Source organism: Monodelphis domestica, chromosome 4 (assembly GCF_027887165.1).
Source record: "Monodelphis domestica isolate mMonDom1 chromosome 4, mMonDom1.pri, whole genome shotgun sequence".
In the NCBI taxonomy this organism is placed as follows: Eukaryota; Metazoa; Chordata; class Mammalia; order Didelphimorphia; family Didelphidae; genus Monodelphis; species Monodelphis domestica.
This window is the reverse complement of record NC_077230.1, coordinates 224809171-224829401: the sequence shown is the minus strand read 5'-3', so window position 1 is coordinate 224829401 and position 20231 is coordinate 224809171. Positions and strand designations below refer to the sequence as shown.

The window sequence follows — 20231 nt, the reverse complement described above, 5'->3', positions numbered from 1 at the left end:
TTCCAAGGCAGTTATGGGGTAAGGGCTGGGCAATTGAGATAAGTAATTTACCCAAGATTACAAAACTGGGCCATATTTGAACCCAGGACTTCCTGTCTTTAGGTCCAACTCTTAATCCATTGAGCTACCTAGCTGCCCCATGGATTTATTATTATTATTTTCATTGAACTCGAAGTCCCTGCTTCTTCCTCCTGACCTGGCTCCTTAACACTTTGTGATTTAAAAAAAAAAATCTGGGGGCAGCTGGGTGGCTCAGAGGATTGAGAGCCAGGCCCAGAGATGGGAGGTCCTGGGTTCAAATTTGACCTCAGATACTTCCTAGCTGTGTGACCCTGGGCAAGTCACTTAACCCTCATTGCCTAGCTACCCTTACAGTTCTTCTGCCTTAGAACCAATACACAGTATTGACAGAAGGTAAGAGTTTAAAAAAAATCTTACTGGTTACTAGTTTTTTAATTACTGTTTGCTTTTCTATTCTTTCCAAGACTATTATGCTGAGGGATTTGTAGAATTCATAAAGGAAAGACTGACCTACCAGCACCATGGTTAAGTATTTGGCTTTTTCCTAACAGCAACATGGTAGAGTAGATGGAGTCTGGACTTGGAGTTAGGAAAGTAATGGGTTTGAATCTTGCTTTTAACACTTAGTTGTGTGACTATGATTAAGCCACGTATTCTTTCTGAGTCTCAGGTTCTTTGTTAAAAGCCAGGGCAGTAATAACTCTAGGGATTGCATAGTAGACTAATTATATAGTTTATAAGTATGATGTAAATATATATGTGTGTATTTTATATAAACATATATAATATAAATCTTAAGGAAACACAGCTGTTTTGGTGCCAAGGATGATGAAAACAAATTATAGCAACTGATAATTACATAGTGCTTTAAGGTTTATAAAATATTATATAAGTATATATAAAACTATATTATATTTGTATATATCTGAGTTATATAGATTATATATCCTAGTAGACTCTAGCTCTCTATAGATACATAGTCTACTATATAGGCAAATGGTATTCCCTAGTTGACTATTGTTGAGTTGTTTTTTTAGTTGAATATGACTCTTTGTGATCCCATTTGGGATTTTCTTGGCAAAGATACTGGAGTGGCTTGCCATTTCCTTCTCCTGCTCATTTTTCAGATGAGGAAACTGAGGCAAGAAAGGTTAATTGACTTGCCTAGGGTCACAGTGCTAGTAAGTATCTGATACCAGATTTCAATTCAGGAAGATGATGATTTTTCCTGATTCCACATACATATGTAATCCATAAAGATCTCTCTCTAAATTTGGAATTTGACATTCAGTTAAGATCTTTGGAAAATGCTAATCTCTAGGATCTGGGAATATGTCATATAAAGGTGATATGCCCTTTTTAAATAAGTGAGAGGTGTATTTATTTTCATGTATACCAAAATATAGCATTAATGGCCTTTGAACTGTATTTGAAGACGGAGAGTCTTTTTCCTCCTGTACTTTTCCAGTCTATAGAAGTGAAATATTTGAAATGAAAATAGATTTTTCTTTATTGGAATGAAAACATATGCATATAAAATATATATTATTTAGTTTAGGCAACACTAGGCGATATATATATAATTATACATATATTTATATCTGTGTAAATCTTAAAGCACTGTATCATTCTCAGTTATCATTTGCTTTCATCATCCTTCAAAATAAAATAGCTGTGTTTCTTTATGATATATGTATTTGTGTAATGTATGTATTTATGTAAAATATACATATATGTATATATAGGTATATGCATACACACATATGCATATAATCAGATAAATATAAACACAGGTACATAAATACATATACACATAGACATATATGCCCTTGGAGTCAGAAGACTTGGGTTCAAATCCTGACTCTGACACTTAACTAGTTGTGTGGCCTTAGACAACTCACTTAACCTTTATAGACCTCAGTTTTCTCATTTATAAAATGGGAGTATTGAATTAGATGATCTATTTACAACTATAAGCCTGTGATCTTATAAGTTTTCATTTTGGTAGTCTGGAGAGGCCTGTGGACACTTCAGAATAATGTTTCTAAATACTTAAATTACAGCATTACAAAGGAAGATAAACATATTGAGATTAAATTGTATATTAAAAATATAAATAATCAGGGACCCCAAGTTTAGGAGCCCTGGTCTAGGAAGAGGAATACATGCATACGCTTTCTTCCCCACACATTTTGTATAAATTTATGTATATGCATGAGTTCTGACACAGAAGTAGGACTGCTTCTTGAGAACTGCTTGATATATGTTGAATGCCCTTGTGAAAATAAAAATAGACCCAAAGAGTTCCTTGTGTTTAGAGCAGTCAGGCTGTAGGCCCAAGCATGACTCTAAACAGCTGGCTTGAGACAGTGATTATCTTCTACTTCTCTCTTCTCTTCCCTGTTTAGTTTTCATGGGATTTTAGTTGGCGTAGTAATATGGAACAGGGTGGAACTTGATGCAGAGAGAAAACAAAAAACTCAAACCACCTGAATATTTGAAAGATGGTGTTTTCTAGTTATTTGAATTTCCTTTTACCTGAGCATTTTATTTAAAAAACAAAAGCTCTTTGGTTTTAGTCTTGGTTATTGAAAGACTTTTTTTTTTAAAGAATATTGATAAATTTTCTTGCATTAGTAAATAAAGTGAATATAATGGGAGATTTCTTATATTACTGATGACCTCAGAGTTTAACTATTAATTAATTAATTCTGATAGCCTTCTGTTATACAGATTGGGAAGCTGTAGGAATCTAGACTGAATGTCAACAATCTCCCGACATGCCATGGAGAGTTTTTCAAGTTTTGTCTTTGTTAAATCACCGATACCCATTTCTTTTCTCGTGATTTGCAAAAAGTGGTGCAGATTTGTAAAAGTGGTGCACGAAGGAAAAAAAGCTAGCATAATTGAAGAATTATTGCACTTATATTCTTTGAACCCAGAAACATAGAAGGAGGAAAGACAGGATACTGAGGACAGAAAGAGAAGTAGAAGGCAATGTCAGAAACATTTTCTGTAGAATAATGATTTTTAAAAATTCTTAGCTAGGTTGATTTTATCTAGGTGGATGCAATGATTCCTTATTATTGTCAAGTCTGTCTTGAGGTTAGTCATAGGAAGTAAAAGAATGAGGAGAAAACCCCTAATGGAATGGGAATAATGATTATAGCTTTCCTGTTTCTTCCAAATTTTCAAGGATTGGTGGGAGGGAAACTAGTCCTTTTGATATGACTTTTTTTTAACCCTTACTTTCTGTTTTAGTAACAGCTCTAAGACAGAAGGGCAACAGCTAGGCAAATAGGGTTAAGTGACTTCCTCAGGGTCACTGGAAGGGTCTGAGGCTAAATTCAAAATTAGGAACTCCTGACTGAGTCTAGCTCTTCACCACCACCACTCCTTTTTCCCTTAAGGGAAAATTTTAAATAGGAAAGGTTCAATTGCTTCATTAGTTGAAGATCCTTGGAGAAAAAAAAAAGGAGCTTGCCCTAGGATATGTAGGAGGGGCTGCTCCTACACATCTCCTTATCTGACCTCATGGAACTTTTCCTTATAAAGGATACCGGGAGCTGGAAGTAGCTGGAGGATGTCAGAGTGGGTGCAGTTTGGTGGGCCCTGATGGTTCTGGGAACGCAGTTCCTTATCCAGGGAGAGGGCCCAAGTATCATGAATAGATGCTCTTGTGTGTAACTAATCCGATGCACGCTTTTGGCCTTTGCTGGAAGTCCTCTCGGCCTTTTCCTCCCTCCCCATCCCCGCGTGCTTGTCCCCAGTAAGCTTTGCCGGGACTGGGACGTTCTGGTTCCTTTCTTTCGTCAGCTCTGGACAACAAGAGCCTAGCCCAATTTCCCTGAGTAAAGTAGGCCAGAGAGAAAGCTGCAGTCATCGCAAGCTGCCTGTCCCTACTGGGCAGGAAACCTAGAGTGATGAATGGGGCTGAATGAAGTCATCCCGCTCCTCCAATCAGGCCGCGGCAGCGGGAGAGGCTGGGGCCTCTGCAGAGAGAGCCCGGCCGCCGGCGGCTCCCATGTACCTCCACACAGAGGCTGTGAGTCTCTGTGATTGGGGCGGGAGGGTGTGAGCCACCCGCTCCCGGTGTAGGCCTCAGTCAATGTGAATGGTATTGCAAGGTGAGTGCCTTCACCGTCGGTGACCTTGCCTGCCCGGTCCCTCCTCTCCCAGTGCCTTCCGGGCTCGTTCTCCAGAGCCCCTCTGCTTCTACCTGAGTGTCTTTACCTTCCCCCGACACTGGTCCGAGTACCCTCCCTCCCCCGCTGTTCTCTAGCTCAGCACCCACCGGCTGACCCTCTAACCCGAGGCTTCCTTCCTTCCTCAGCGGGGACGCAGCAGCCGGGGGTGTGTGTGTGCGCGCGCGGGAGGAGGTGGGCTGGGGAAATAGGGGAGTCTTTGCTTTTCCGTGACTCAGATGCCCCCAGTAGAGGGTGCCTGGGCAGTGGCACCAGGCTTGTGTTCTAGGAAGGGAGGTCGAGGACTTGGAAAAGCTGGGTCTGGGCGCCAGCATCCGTAGTTCCTGAGTTCCTCCTTGGCATGATGGAAAATGTCTAACGTGGGCATTCTTGACCCTCCCTTCACTTCCTCCCCCACCCAGGACCGGCGGGGTCCGTGCTGGGTCAAGGGTGGGAGACAGGACCCTGATTTGCCCCGGAGCTCCACAGGGGGTTGTTTGTCCTTTCTGTCTAGCTGTCTGTGACTTTGCCTTTTTTCTCTGGATGGTGCCGCCTCCCCCCTAGGCCAAGCAGAGATCATGGAGCCGGCTGATATGGCGACAGCAAAGGTAGGATGGAAATGCTGCCGGCCTCACTGTGCGTAAGTGGCTTCGCTTGGCAACTTCTCCCCTTCGGTTCACTCCTCCCTCCTTCCCCCCAGCATCTGTCCCTCCATGCCCCATGTGCATATGGGAGCTGTGGGAAAAAGAGAGGGAAATGAGGATAGCATTGAGGACTCAGGAGGAAACGGGTGCTGAGTTCTAGAAGGCCAACGCTCCCCCTTCCCACCTCTGGGAGTGTCTATTTGAGTGAACCATTTCTTTCTCTCATTTATTACTCATTTCTTCCTTGAGTTATTCTTCTCTCCATTTCTCTCTACTTATTCTCCCTTTGCTTTTCACCTTTTCTGTCCTAGTGGTCTCTTTTCTTTCTTGCTTCCTTATCCACTTAAATTTATTTAGCCTTTATAGCACTGAGGACTTAGGAGAAAATGGGTGCTAAGTTCTAGAAGGCAGACTCTTCCCCTTCTCACCTCTGGGAATGTCTGTTTCTCTCATTATTATTATCACTCATTTCTCTCTTGAGTTCACACTTTTCTTTATTCCTCTCTTCATTTCTCTCTACCCATTCTCACTTTGCTTTTCACCTTTTTCGGTCCTCTCATTGGTCTCTTTTCTTTCTTGTTTCCTCATCTACTTAAATTTATTTAGCCCTTAAAGCACTGAGGCCTCAGGAGAAAACGGGTGCTGAGTTTTAGAAGGCAGACTCTTCCCTGTCCCACCTCTGGGAATGTCTGTTTCTACCACTATTGTTTATTTTTTATTTCTCCCTTGAATTATCACACTTTTCATTCATTCTCTTTCTCTCTATCCATTCTATCTTTGCTTCTTGCCCTTTCTGTTCTCTTATTAATCTTCTCTTGTTTCCTTAAATTTATTTATATCTTCTTTCATGTACCTTCCCATCATTCTCTTTTCTTCTTTCTCCTTCATATATCTTTTTTTTTTTCTCATTAATCTTTTATCAATTTCTCTGCCATTTAATTTTAGCTCCCCTCTGCGATTTTCCAGCAAGAAGAATAGCTTTTCTAAAACTTTGCAGCCTCATTTGGAAATTGAGTTTGGGCTTGGAGAGAAATTTGTTTCCTGAGTGACCAATGCTGCTGTTGTCTTCTTCCATCAATTTCCCAATCGGAAGTGGAGGTTTCTGAGGGATGATGGCTAGATGTAGCATTGTTGTTGCAGGAGAGATGCTCTAGAGGGCATCTCTGAGATAGGTTTCTCATCATTTTTTGATTCTGGCTCACATTTTTTGAACATTGGTGTGTGGTGAATTTCTCTAAAAGGACTTGAGGAAGCAGAGTGGGGGCCTGAGGGGGAAGTAATGGGGCTGTGCCTACAGCCCCAATTTCAGCCCCTGTTTTCAGAGAAACCTCTATTGTTCCCCTATTCCTAGCACATATGTGCTCTCCATTTGGGGTCTTTTTGGCCAGATGGCAGGATCTCCTTTTTTCCAGAGGTGGAAGCCTGGATGCAGCTCAGACTTCTGGAACAGGTTAGATGGTGTATGCATGTGTCTATGTGTGTGTATGAGAGAGAGAGACATAGAGAGATAGAGACAGAGACAGAGCGATAGAAAGAGAGTAGGTGGGAGGTACTATAAACCAAGAATACCAGGTGGCCATCAGCCAGCACTGGGTACAGTGAAAGATTTCTCTGCTTCTCGTCCCTACCATGTGGTGTATAATCTGGTCCATGTGGCTTAACCTCTTTATACTTCTCACAATTTGTAAAGTCCTGCTAATGTCACTCATCTCCCATCTGGATGATGAGAGAAAAAAATAGTCTGCAAAGCCTCCTTGTTTTTTTAGATAAAGGAACTCTGGGGGGCAGGGCTAGAAAGACCCTTCCTTCTTCCCTTTACTTCCTGTAATATTTATTGAGTACCTACTGTGTGCAAAGCCCTGTCAGTACTTTTAGTGGTAGCTGCGGGAGGATGCATTCACAAGTACATTTTGCTTCAAAGCAATTTGCTGCAAGCAGTTTGCTGTCTGGCTTCAATGCTTCTGCTGCCTAGAGTGCTTTGTACATCTCTGCCAGGGCCCACCTTTTACAAACCTGCTGACTTTCTCACTTTACCTATGGCAAATGATTTGTCATCTACAAGCCGACACTGGCAGGGGGGTGACAGTGATGATTGGATCCATTTGGGAGCATGTGGTTTGAAGGAATTTTTTTTGCAAATGCTAGGAATAGTTGTGTGTGTGTGTGTGTGTGTGTGTGTGTGTGTGTGTATATATATATTTTTTTTTAGGAAGAAAGAGTAGCAGACTCCTTCTTCTGAGGCATTTGCCATCCCTTAGCGTGGATTGCTGATTACTGCACCCAGATATAGAAATAGGCGATAGGCTCAAGTTCCTTCTGAAGTTGGCACTATTATTTACTTTCAGGGCCCTAAGTAAAAAGACTGAATCTAAATGGGCAGTCAAGCATGTCTCACTTAGCTCTGTAGCCATGGGACCCTCATATCCAATTCTAAATCCTTTCCTTTAGAGGAGAAAGATTGAGTAGATGGTTCTATGGCTGGGTAGCATTATGCAGCTCTCATATAAAGAATGCCTGAATGATTGATTCCCAAATGAACTGTGGTTAATTTGCATATAATTTGCATGGCCTATATACTAGCACCTGAGCTATTGACTCAAAACTAATATGCAATTCATTTGTGTGTCATATGCATAGCTTTATAATGCCATTCATTTGTGTCAGAATGTAGAAAACTCCTTCTACCTCCTGTTCTCTTACCCCTTAGAGACTGTCCTTTGAATTTCTAACATCTCCAGGGTAGTCAAGTCAAAAAAAAGTTCTGGTTAGACTTCAACAGACACCACCACCTTCACTATGAGCATTGGTCCAGTGCCCACTGTGTGCCACATTTAAGTTTGATATTGGAAATACAAAGACAGAAGTGAAACAGTAAGGAACTTATATTCTTTCAAGGATAGATAACAGACATAAAGAAATGTAAACAAAATAAACACAAGATAATTTTTTTTTAACCCGTACTTTCAATCTTAGAATCAATTTGGTTCAAAGGCAGAAAAGTAGTAAGGGCTAGACAATGGGGGTTAAGTGACTTGCCCAGGGTCGCAGAGCTAGGAAGTGTCTGAGGTCAGATTTGAACCTAGGACCTCCCATTTCTGGGCTGGGCTCTCAATCCACTGAGCTCCCAAACTGCCCCCATTTTATATATATATATGTGTGTGTGTGTGTGTGTGTGTGTGTGTGTATACATACATACATATATATATATATATATAATATATTTGGGAAGATCTTAACCGTAGGACTTTACTAAGCAGGAAAGAACTATGGTTTTGTGGAAAACTGTGGAAACTGATTAGGGCTCTCCAAAACCAGCTTTGTCAAAAACTGGCTCCATGGTTATTGTGTTTGAGAGGTTTAGCATATAGGGAGTAGAAATACCTAGTATTCTTGCATGACCACTTTGGAACATAGTTTAGTATGCTTTAACATATTAAAAGTATGCTATGTACTTCATTATATTTCCCTTTAGTCCTGCAAGTGAGAATGGTGGCTAGGGAATGCTTGGAGATCCTTAAGATGAGAAGAGATGCAGAGTTACTCACCTGCAGATAGCTGACTGAACCAGAGAGCTTTCTGAGGTTCTTTTCAGCCCAGAGATTCCGAGATTGAAATGATGCCACAACAAGGCATAATAAAATTAATTCAGTGCAATTCACCAATCATTTACTAAGTGTTTACTGTTTTATCCTATCTTAAAACTGGAAAGAATCTCTTATGGTCATCAAGTCCAGGTCTTTGTTTCTGTGCCAGACTGTACTTGACCCATCTGAGACAATAGCTGGCATGGCGTGTCAGGCCACAATGGCATGCTGTATTCTCGGGGCTATGTCAGCGTAGTGTGCCTCCAGGTTTATATCATATGTTGGCTGCTAGTTTTGTATTTGGGTTTGATATGACTTCTGATGATCAGATAATAAAATAGTTAGCATTTATGTAGTGCTTTAAAGTTTGCAAAGTGCTTTCTATGTGTTGTCACATTTTGGATATATATTAGTGATATTAGGGTGAATGGAGGATGACACTGAGGTGGGGAGCCTGGATGACTGGGAAGATGATGGTGACTTTGACAGTAAGAATTAACCCATAAATGTGACCATACTCACCAATGAATACAATTGTGCAATAAAGGGACTAATATTTATTCATTAAACAAAAAACAACAGTAAGAGGGAATTTGAAAGAGAAGAGAGTTTTCGAAATAAGAGACTGAGTTTGAGAGGCTTGTGGGATAGCTAGTTCTTAAAGTCCAGGAGACAATTAGAGATTAGGGGTCTGGAGCTCTGAAGAGAGTCTTAGGCTATATAGATCCGGGAATCATCAATGATGGGTGATTGAATCCATAGGAGCTGATTAGATCATCAAGGGAGACATATACTGGAAAAAGAAATAATGCCAATAAGTTAATGAAGATCCCACCAAGGAGACTGAGAACATGTGTGGTCAAGTAGGAGGGGCACCAAGAGAGATAAATGTCACAAAAACCAAGAGAGGATAATTCTTCTTGAGGATTTCAACAGTTTGAACAATCTGGACCCGGAGAGCAGTTTCAAATGCTGCAGAGAGGTTAAGGAGGATGAGGATTGAGAAAAGTTCATCCAGATTTAGCAATTAAGAGATCAGTGGTGACTTTTGGACAGCACAGTTTCAGTTAAATATGGTAATACTACCCAGTTTCAGGAGGAAGTATTCTGGTTAGCTGTAATTTTGTCAAGAAATTTCTGCCACAGACAGGAAGTGGTGCTGAAAAATTTTCACTAATGTCTATATTGTTTCTGTGTTAAGACTAAATTGATCAGTGATACTATAATTAGCAGGAATTTAATTCATTTTAAAGAAAATTTGCTAAGCACTGATTATAGGCAAGACACTAAATTACAGAAGTGAAAAAAAAATGACACATTCTCTGTCCTCAGAAAGCTTCTGATTTAGTTATAGATGACCTTTGTTTACAAAACCCTTACCATCTACCTTAGAATCTATTAATACTAAGTATTGAAAGAGTGAAAATTATGAGACTGCCTCTCTATACACTGAGCTACCTACTTACCATTGGTTATTAGCAAGGCCAAAAGTTTTTAGGACTGATTCTAATTAACTTAAACAAACAAATAAAATGACCTCTTACCTTCTATCTTAAAATCACTACTGTGTATTCCTTCTAAGGCAGAAGAGCAGTAAGGGCTAGGCCATGGGGGTTAAGTGACTCATTCAGGATTATGCAACTAGAAGGATCTGAGGTTAGATTTGAACCCAGGACCTCCTATTTCTAGGCCTGGCTCTCCATTCACTGAGCTACCTCACTGCCTCCTGCCTAATTAACTTCTAGAAAGGGATATTTATTCATGTATAAAACAGGGACATTGATACAGAAATAGTCTCCCACAAAGTCTGGGACACACTCTTCCACAGCTATACATAGTCTATGGGGAAGGAGTGCCACTTGCGTGGCATATGGCAAAGGAAGAACTTACAGCTCCTGGTATTAGGATTCCTTTTCTCCTTTTGTGTAGAGGAAATTTCTCATCAGCCCATAGCTCTGAGGGCCAGTGTCTTGTTTGTCTTGGGGTAACTCTCAGCTCTCAGGGCAGATACCATGGACAGCCACTGCTCTTTGGAGAATGCAGCTCCCCACATGATGATGGGAAGGCCAAAGTTTCTGACCTTTTGAGTTCACAAAGTTATCCTATGGTCTGTGGAGGAGAAAGAGAGAGAATATAATTCTCCCATCTCCCCTGGACATTTTCTTTAACCATCCCTAGATTGGATGCTTCCTCCTGAATGGTTACCTCCAAAGGGGAGTGCAATGAGCCACATAGGCCCAGAGTTGGGACTGATCCTTCCACCTCCATTCCCAAAACATTTCTCAGTGGCTTCATCTGATTTCATCCAGTGATAAAAGTACTTATTCCACACCTTCCAAACTGATTAACACCTTCTTTATCCAACTTACACTTTTGATTGATGATTGAATAGAGATAAGTAGGCCTTCTCTAATTACATTAATTCTAATTATATACCATGCTCCTGGAAAACTACTTTAGTTGTTAGACAAGTCAATAAACATTACTAAGCACCTACTATGTGCCAGACATTTGTGCTAAGAACTGGGAATACAGAAAGCTGCAAAAGACAGTTCCTAACTTAAAGAAATTTACAATCCAATGAAAGAGTCCACAAGCAAAAGTGTGTGTGTTTGTATTATCTATATACAGGATTAAGATGATGAGAGGGGTTGGGAAAGACTTCCTGTAAAGGATGGAATTTTAGATGGGGTTTAGAGAAGCCAGTAGATGGAAATAAGAAGGGAGAACATTTCAGTCCCGGAGGCTGGAGATGGGATGTCATGTTTATGGAACAGCAAGGCCAGTGGCATTGGATCAAGGAGTACATGGTGGGAAGTAAGGTGTGAGAAGACTGGAAAGGTAGGGGAAGTGGCTCACTTGTGAAAAGCTTTGAATGCTGATCAGAATTTTGTATTTGATCCTTGAGGCAATAGGGAGCCACTGGAATTTATTGATCAGGGAGTGAGGGGGTGGCCTAGTTGGACCTGTGCTTTCAGAAAATTCCTTTGATAGCTAAATGAAGGATGGCTTGGAGTGGGGAAAGGTTTGAAGTGGGCTGACCTGCCAGCAGACTTTTGCAGTAGTCCAGGGGTGAAGTGATTGAGGACCTCCACGGAGGAGTAGCAGTGTGAGAGCACAGAAGGAGATATTTGAGAGATACTGAAATGGTAAAACTGATAGGCCTTGAAAACAGATTGGATATGGGGCTGCTGGGGAGGGGGAGGGTGTTAAGTGGAAAGATAATGAGTTCTGTTTCAGATATGTTGAGGTTGTTGGTTTTTTTTTTAAACCATATTTCTTTTTTTTTTAAACCCTTACCTTCCATCTTGGAGTCAATACTGTTTATTGGCTCCAAGGCAGAAGAGTAGTAAGGGCTAGGCAATGGGGGTCAAGTGACTTGCCCAGGGTCACACAGCTAGGAAGTGTCTGAGGTCAGATTTGAACCTAGGCCTGACTCTCAATCCACTGAGCTATCCAGCTGCCTCCATAAACCATATTTCTTAGTAACAATTCTAAGAGTGAAGGGCAAAGACTAATAAACAATTGGGATTAATTAAGAGACTTGCCCAGGGTCACATGGGTAGGATGTTTCTGAGTTTAGATTTGAACCCAGGACCTCTGAACTCCAGGCCTGGCTCTCTATCTCCTGAGCCACTTAGCTGACCCTACATTATGAATTTATGATGTTTACTGGAATCCAGTTCAAGATGTCTTAAAATCTGTCGGAGATTGAGATTGGAGGTCATCAGAGAGATTAGGGCAGGAAAAGTGGGTTTGAGAATAAATTGGCCTAGTGATGGCAAATAAATCCACAGGAACTGATTAGATCATGATAGGAAGTAATATAGAGGGGAAAGAGGAGAAACAACCCACTGCAGAACCCTGAGGACCATTTTCTGTTAGAGAGTGTGATCTGGAGGATTCAGCAAAAGAAATCCAGTAGTGCCTGGCATCATCCCTATCAAAACAATCAATTAGGTAATGATATATTTTCTTTGTTTCAGTGTAAAAGTATTGGATGTAGATTCTATAGGTTTACCAAAAACATTTTCAGATATGTCTAATAGCAAACAAGAATGTCAATGAGATGATATGAACTACATCTTGTTTTCATAAGATTTTGATTTTTTTTTCTTCTGTTAGATCTCTATATTTTTAAGAGTTTCTCATTCCGCATAGCTTGGAGATAATGAGTATTTGGTATAGCCAAATCGATTAAGTGTCATTTCTACATCTTTATAGATCATTATGATGTTTGAGTGGTTGTGGACAACACTTGTATCTGAGATAATGGTCTGGTTCTAGGATAGATCATTTGTTGAATTCCAAGGATATTCTGAGGTCTCTATTTGTAGTATGGGATTTTTCCCCCTTTAAATTTATAGAGTGAATTTCAGATAACTGCTAAGTTTTTGTAGTATTACATTACATAGTTATTTTATAATTTTCTTCTATATTATAATTTTCTTCCTTTTATCTTGTTCAATGAGTTAAGATACAAATAAATAGTCCTATGACAAGTTACTATCTAGCCATTATTCTTTTAAATTTAATGTTCTCTGGACCATATTGCATAAGAAAACAAAATAATTGCTTTTAATTAGCTGAGGCTACTGGATTTAGGAATATTTGAGTCAAAATCTGGTCTCAGACATTTTCCAGTTAGATGACCTTTGGTAAGTCACTTAAGGTTTGAAGTTACTTAACTTCTCACCTGCCTCTGTTTCCTCATTTGTAAAATGGGAATAAAAACATGAGAATAAAATGATTTAACTTATGCAGAGTGTTTTGTGGATCTTAAAGGACTAAATAAATGCTAGCTATTGTCATCATCATCATCATCATTATTGAAGTAATACAGATGAGAAGTGAGGAGCACCTAAATTAGCCCCATGTGTCTTTATGAGTGGAAAGAAGAAGATGGATGGCAGGTACGTCAAGGTAGTAATGAGATCTGTTAAAGGATTGGACGTGTGGGTGAATGAGAATGAGGACCACCAGCATGACCTAGGGAAAGTTGCTTAAAGAAATTGAGATGGGAGATTACTTGGAAAATGAAGAGATTGGACTAGATGATCTCTCCTATCCCTTCTACCTGTAGGTCTTGTTATCCTGTGTTCCCACAGTGTATTTGGAGGAATAAGGAAAGGAAAAAGGAATGAGCAGTGTCATTGCCTAAGTGGCCAGGTGGTATAGCAGATAGAGAACTGGACCCAGCACCAGGAAGACTCATCTTCTTGAGTTCAAATCTGACCTCAGACACTTACTCACTGTGTGACCCTGGGCAAGTCACTTCATTCTACTTGCCTCAGTTTCCTTATCTGTAGAATCAGCTGGAGAAGGAAATGGCAAACTATTCCAGTATGGTTGCCAAGAAAACCCTCAAATGGGGTCATTAAGAGTCTGACATGCCTGAAAACAATTGAAGAACAATTTGTGGGAATTTTATTTTTAAAAATGGCAGAAACCTGGAAGCTACCAGCTCTTTTCTGATCAATTTGGGCAAGCTTCTCAGAGAGGGGTTTCAGGGATTTTTGCAATAAAGTGTTGACATGACTGATTGTTGGAGTAGGATGGGAGGAAAAAGAAATTCCAGGCATGTGGTCTCAGGAATAAGGAGAGTTTGAGGCAGTGATTGGGACAAGAGAGTGCTGAGCTTAGCTGGGTCAAGGAGACTTAGATTCTAATCTTACTTCTGTTACTAGCTTTGGGTCTCTGGGCCATTCATGAACTATTCTGAGTCTCACTTTACTTACTCACCTATAAAATGGAGATAGTAATGACTTTACGGAATTGTTGTGAGGCCCAAATGAGATAATGTATGTAAAATGCTTTCCAAAATATTAAAATGCTAGCTAAACGTTGGCTCTTATATAATGTAGCAAGAGAGTCAGCTTAGCATAGAAGATGGAGAGTGGACTTGTGAGCTAGGAAGACCTCGCTTCAGTCTTTTGTACTAACTGAGCCTAGGGAAGTGCTCCAACCTCTCAATAGCTTAGGCAACTCTGTAAAGACTATAAAAATGCTGTGAAGTTGCTAATGTGCTTTGGTAAAGGAAGTGCCTCAATAAGAGCCCCCTATACTACCAATGAAATCACAGGTCCAGTCTAGGAAAAAAAGCTCTAATAATTATGTGTTAAATTGCCGGCTATGTGCAAGGAACTATTTTAGGTGTTGGTAAAGCAGATAGTAAAAATGTCCCACTCTCTGTCTTTAAGGACTTTAGTCTAATGGATGGGGGGGAGGGGAAATATGAATATTTAAAGATAGAATCTGGTGGGCCAAAGCAGAGTTAGGTGAAATGTTAAGAGCAGTTTGAGGAGGGGGTTATCACTTTCACCTGGTGGGATCAGAAATAGCCTATTGGATTAAGTTGGATCTAACATGGCTCTTGAAAGACAGGAAAGACATTGTGGTTGATAAAGTGCCAGGCTTTTGGCCAAAGGATCCATCTTTGAATCTTAGCTCTTCCAATTAATACCTTGGGCAAGTCACTCAAACTCTTCAGGCCTCAGTTTTCTCATCTGCAACAAGAGAGGAACAAAATGGAGGATCTCTGAGGCCTCTTGTAGCATTAAAGATAAGCTCCTAAATTTAGATAGAAATTAGGGAGTTGGGAGAGGAATATTTTACAAGCAAGAAGTTTGGCATGAGCAAGGGGACAGTGAGTAATAGTTTAATTTGACTGGAACATATGAGTTTATGAAAGGAAGATGTAAAAATTAAGACTATACAGATAGGGTAGACACAAATTACAGAGGCTTTGAATGCCAGGCAGTAGGGATCTTTTGAAGGAGTCTGAGTAGATCTCAACCCTGTAGTTACCAGTATAACATTGTACTATCTGCTACCCTTGAGTCCCCAATTCCTATCCCTACTGCTATTCATGCCCTGAATGCTCCAGGTCACCCTCACTATCTGCCTTCTCTTCTGCTCACAAAAGGAAGTTACCCAACCATCCTGTCTGGGTCCAGTATAGTTTCATCGTTTGCTTTCATAACTGGGCTCTTGCAGATGCATGGCAGTTCATTAATTTATTTATTTTGGGGGGGGTCTTAAAATTTTTTTACTTAATTTAGAATCTTTTTTCCATGGTTACATGATTCGTGTTCTTGCACAATTCCACTGGGTTTTACATGTGTCATTGATCAAGATCTATTTCCATATTATTATTTGCACAAGGGTAATCACTTAGATTTGCACAAGGGTAATCACTTAGATTTGCACAAGGGTAATCGCTTTTTCTACATCCCCAAACATATCCCCATAGACCCATGTGATCAAGCAGGTGTTTTTCTTCTGTGTTTCTACTCCCACAGTTCTTTCTCTGGATATGGATAGCATTCTTTCTCATAAGTTCCTTAGAATTGTCCTGGATGCATTGCTGCTAGTAGAGAAGTCCATTAAATTCTGTTGTACCACAGTGTCTCTGTGTACAATGTTCTCCTGGTTCTGCTCCTCTCACTCTGCATCACTTCCTGGAGGTCGTTCCAGTTCACATAGAATTCCTCCAGTTCATCATTCCTTTGCGCATAATAGTATTCCATCACCAGCATATACCACAATTTGTTCAGCCATTCCCCAATTGAAGGGCATCCCTTCATTTTCCAGTTTTTGTGTCAATTCTTTTAATTTTTTCCTTCTTGACCATCATGATCCCTACAGTGGATGTTCTGTATCTTCCCCAGCATATCTCCAACCTTGAACTTCTTAGCAGATGACAGAGCCTCAAAATCAAGGCTATTTACCCTCACCTTCCTTACTCAGAGCCCCTCGTTACCATCATATGCCCCTTCCTCCTTTGCCCCAATCTCTGCGTGGAAGAAATGGCCTTTCTTCTTGCTTCTCCTTCTGCTCTTTCTCCTATTTACTCCCATCTCCACAGAGAACTTACTCCATTAATAATGAACAAAATACTGTGAGACTGCTCTTTCTCATTCTCATATGCTGGATCGGAGATGTGACCCTTGGCTTGTGCCCTTCTTTCTATATACTCTGTTTTGGTGATTTCATTAGCTCCCATTGGTTCTGTAGTTAAATGTATACAGAAGATGCCCAAATCTCTATAACTATCCCTGACTTATCTCCCAAATGCCAGACATGAATTGTCAACAGCCTTTTAAGCATCTCTAGCTGGATGTTCTTTTAATTTTTCAAACTCAATGTGAAGGAAATGGAATAACCTTTCTTCTTTTTCTATATCTTTTTTTTTTAAATTATATTTTATTTGATCATTTCCAAGCATTATTCATTAAAGACAAAGATCATTTTCTTTTCCTCCCCCCCACCCCCCATAGCCGACGCGTGATTCCACTGGGTGTGTCACATGTGTTCTTGATTCGAACCCATTTCTATGTTGTCAATATTTGCATTAGAGTTTCATTTAGAGTCTCTCCTCTGTCATGTCCCCTCAACCGCTGTAGTCAGGCAGTTGCTTTTCCTTGGTGTTTCCACTCCCATAGTTTATCCTTTGCTTATGAATAGTGTTTTTTCTCCTAGATCCCTGCAGATTGTTCCGGGACATTACACCACCACCAATGGAGAAGTCCATTACATTCGATTATACCACAGTGTATTAGTTTTCTATATCTTTTAAGAGTATGATCATCTATCCATTTAGCCAGCTCTATAACCTCAGAATCATCCTTGATTTTTCCATCTCTCCCAGCCCTCATTGTCAAGCAGTTGCCAAATCTTGATTCTATCTTCTCAGTGTCTTTCATAGCCAACCACCTTTCCTAGTTTCCCATCCTAGTTCAGATCTTTATCTTCTCTTGTCTTGACTACTACGTTAGGCTCCTGATCTTCCTTTCCTGCTTCCAGTGATTTCCCTTTCAAATTCATTATCCATGTCACTTGCCAAAAGAATCTTGCTAAGGAATATATCTGGCTATGTCACCTGTCTGCTTGAAAACTTTCAGTGATTCCCTATTGCTTCTGACTTAAAATTCCTAAACCTGGCATTTTGAGTCCTCCACAATCTGGCTTCATCCTACTTTTCCAATGTTATTTAATATTATTCTACTCCAAGAACTCTTTGTTCCAGCCAGACTGGACTACTCATAGTCTTTCTGCCATGCCTGTAATGTATTCTCATCCCTATGTCTTAGAATTCTTACCGCCTTCTAGTTTCTGCTCTGATGTATCTTCTCTATGAAACCTTCTCAGTTCTTACCAGTTGTTAGTGCTTTCTCTTTCTCCAAATTGCCTTCTATTTACTTTTCTGTGTTACATTTCTCCCCAACCCTGCAGTATTAAGCTCCTTGAGGACTGTATTGTTTTTGTATTTTGTCTCCAGTACTTGGGATGTTAAGTGTTTGACCAATGTTGAATAGAATTGTGGAATAATGCAGCAATGGTGGTCCTTTAGGAATGTTACTCAAGCATTGATTGAAAATGAATTAGAAGGGCAGCCAGGTAAAGATAATGTGGATTTAATTAGGGCAGAAACCTTGTAAAAACTTAAAAAAAAAAAAAAGATAGAGTACCAGTGAGGAGTCTGGATGACCTGGGTTATAATCTGATCTCAGACACTTCCTAGCTGTGTAACCCTGGGCAAGTCACTTAACCCCATTTACCTAGACTTTGTTCTTCTGTCTTAGAGTTGTTACTAAGAGCAGATAAAAAGGGTTTAAAAAAAGAAGGAAAAAGAGAATGGATTGGAGAGTAGAAAGTAGGAAGTAGAAAGACTAGATAAGATTTTTCCTGTATAAAGCTTGTTTATAAATAGATTTTTGCTTGTTATCCTCCCTGTGAGCTTCTTGAGGGCAGGCCCTGTTTTGTGTTTTTGTATTCTTGGCGTAAAACACAACTCTGGGCATGTAGTAGAGGTTTAATAAATATTTATTGACTAACTAGGGAGATAAGAGCCTAAACTAGGAACAGTAATTGGGTAGATGGAAGTGGAGTAGAGGGGCTGGATTTGAGGAATTGCTGACTTTGGGGGCAAGTGGGATAATGAGAAGAAAAAGAGAAGAATAAAATCTAATTCTGAAATGGTAGGATAGCAGAATGAGTTTGTTACTCAGACTCTTGGTTCTAGAAGTGCAAATTAAAGTATTTAGAGTTGTGAAGGGCTTTAAAGACCTGTCAGTCCAACTCTAATTTCATTGAGGAGGAAACTGAGGGTAAATGTTCCCTAGGTCACATAGGTAGTAAGGAGCAGAACCAGGTGTCATGAAGGTCATTGAGCATGTTTATCATAAGTAGGGGTAGAGTGGTGCATTAGACTGTAATGTGGGTAAGGATCAGGGATAGTACTCTTTGGTTATTCCTCTGTTCCAGCAGCCACTGCCTTGCCTGGTAGCTCTTGCTACAGTGGCCCTCCCCATGAATCCTGTTCTCCCTGAGTTCTAATAGGAAAACAGACACCCATCTGTGGAAGCCATGCCCCTGCCTGAGTGCCATCTGGCCACTGGACATATGTATCTCACTCCATGCCAACAATGTATTTTGTTCAGGAATTGTGGGCACGAGGGGGCTAACTGGAGTTTACCTTTGACTTTGCTTTGTCTATTACTTGCTTGAGGAGAATTCCTGGCTTAATAGGTTATAAAGGGAAGGAGGAAGAAAGTGTGACCATTTTACTCAGTTAGTATACCCCTAAAGGACTGTAGAATCAGAAGCCATCATTCTTAGGGCCAAACAGTTTATTGAAACAGGATGCTGAACCATTGAGTCCTTTGACTTCTTGCCTCTCCTGCCCCTCCCTCTGTGTGTTGTATGTCTGCCTCTCTTTCTATTTGTCTGTCTGTTTGTCTCTGCCTTTCTGTCCCTCTCTGTCCCTCTGTATGTGTGTCTCTCTCTCTTTGGTTCGCTCTCTCCATCTCTCTATCTGTCTGTCTCTCTTTCTTTCTCCCTGTTTCTATCTTTCCCCCTTTGGACAGCTGCCTTCCTATTATGCCAGTTCTATTGGGATGATTGGGCTGGAGGGCACGTGTGAATGCATGTGTGGATGAATGCTCATGGTGGTTGGGGGTGGGGGTTGGGGTGTTCTGTGAGGCTTTAAGCTGGGAACTGACACAGATGAACAGACCAGAAGGCAAGACCAATGCTGGGAGCCTAGGCTGTCACCCCAGATCCTGTGACTAATAGTGGCAGAGGGTGGAGGAGGGAAGAGGGAGGGAGGAAAGGAGGGAGCCAGCTCGAGGAAGTATGTAGGAGCACCTGATCAGGCTCAGCTCTGAACATCCGTTACTGTGACCATCCCCTCACACAAACTCTGTTGAGGAGGAGATGGAATTTGGAAGAGAATTCTGGCTCGAGAAGGCCTGTGCTTGAGCTGGACCAGTGTCTTTGGAGGCAGCTCCCTCCTCTTGCTTTGTGACCTCCAAAGTGCTCCTTAAATATGACACACTCAGCGCCTGATGTCTCCTCTGCCTGAGCCTCGAGCTTTGATTTCCCAGTGTGTGACTGCAGCACTGGTCTGCCCCAGATTTGCAGGCTGCTTGGGGCTCAGAACCTACTCCATGTTACTGCAGCTTGCCTGTCTGCAAGGGAGGGATGGAGGGAAAGAAGAATAAAGAGCATCTTTAGAAAGTGTGCTTAAAAATTGTTAGGAAAAAATCAAAGAAATTGAGCTTAAATTATGTAATTTCATATCTACTTCTCCATGCTGTGGCTTCTGAGACTCAACTCCTACACTTGTTGAAAAGAGCCCTCTAGTTTCTGGGACAAGGGTCTCTTCTCCCCTCCCCTCCTCTCCTCTCTTCCTCCTTTCTTTTCTCCTCCTTTCCCCTCTTTCTTCCCCTTCCTCTCCCATCCCTTCCCTACATTGTGTCCAGCCTGGAAGTGCCACAGCCACACATTTAGTCTGA

General features: G+C 40.8%; 1 protein-coding gene across 9 annotated transcripts in view; it reads left to right on the top strand.

The window, feature by feature from the left end:
- Positions 1–20231, top strand: part of GRAMD1B (GRAM domain containing 1B) — a 352537-nt gene that overhangs the window by 183365 nt on the left and 148941 nt on the right. The window contains exons 1-2 of one of the 9 annotated variants that reach the window (XM_056794195.1): positions 3693–4148; positions 4770–4813. The exons of the other annotated variants lie outside the window; for them this stretch is intronic. The gene's annotated coding sequence lies outside the window, so the exon portion shown is untranslated. Of the gene's footprint in view, positions 1–3692; positions 4149–4769; positions 4814–20231 lie in introns of those variants that run through there. 9 annotated transcript variants of the gene reach the window in all.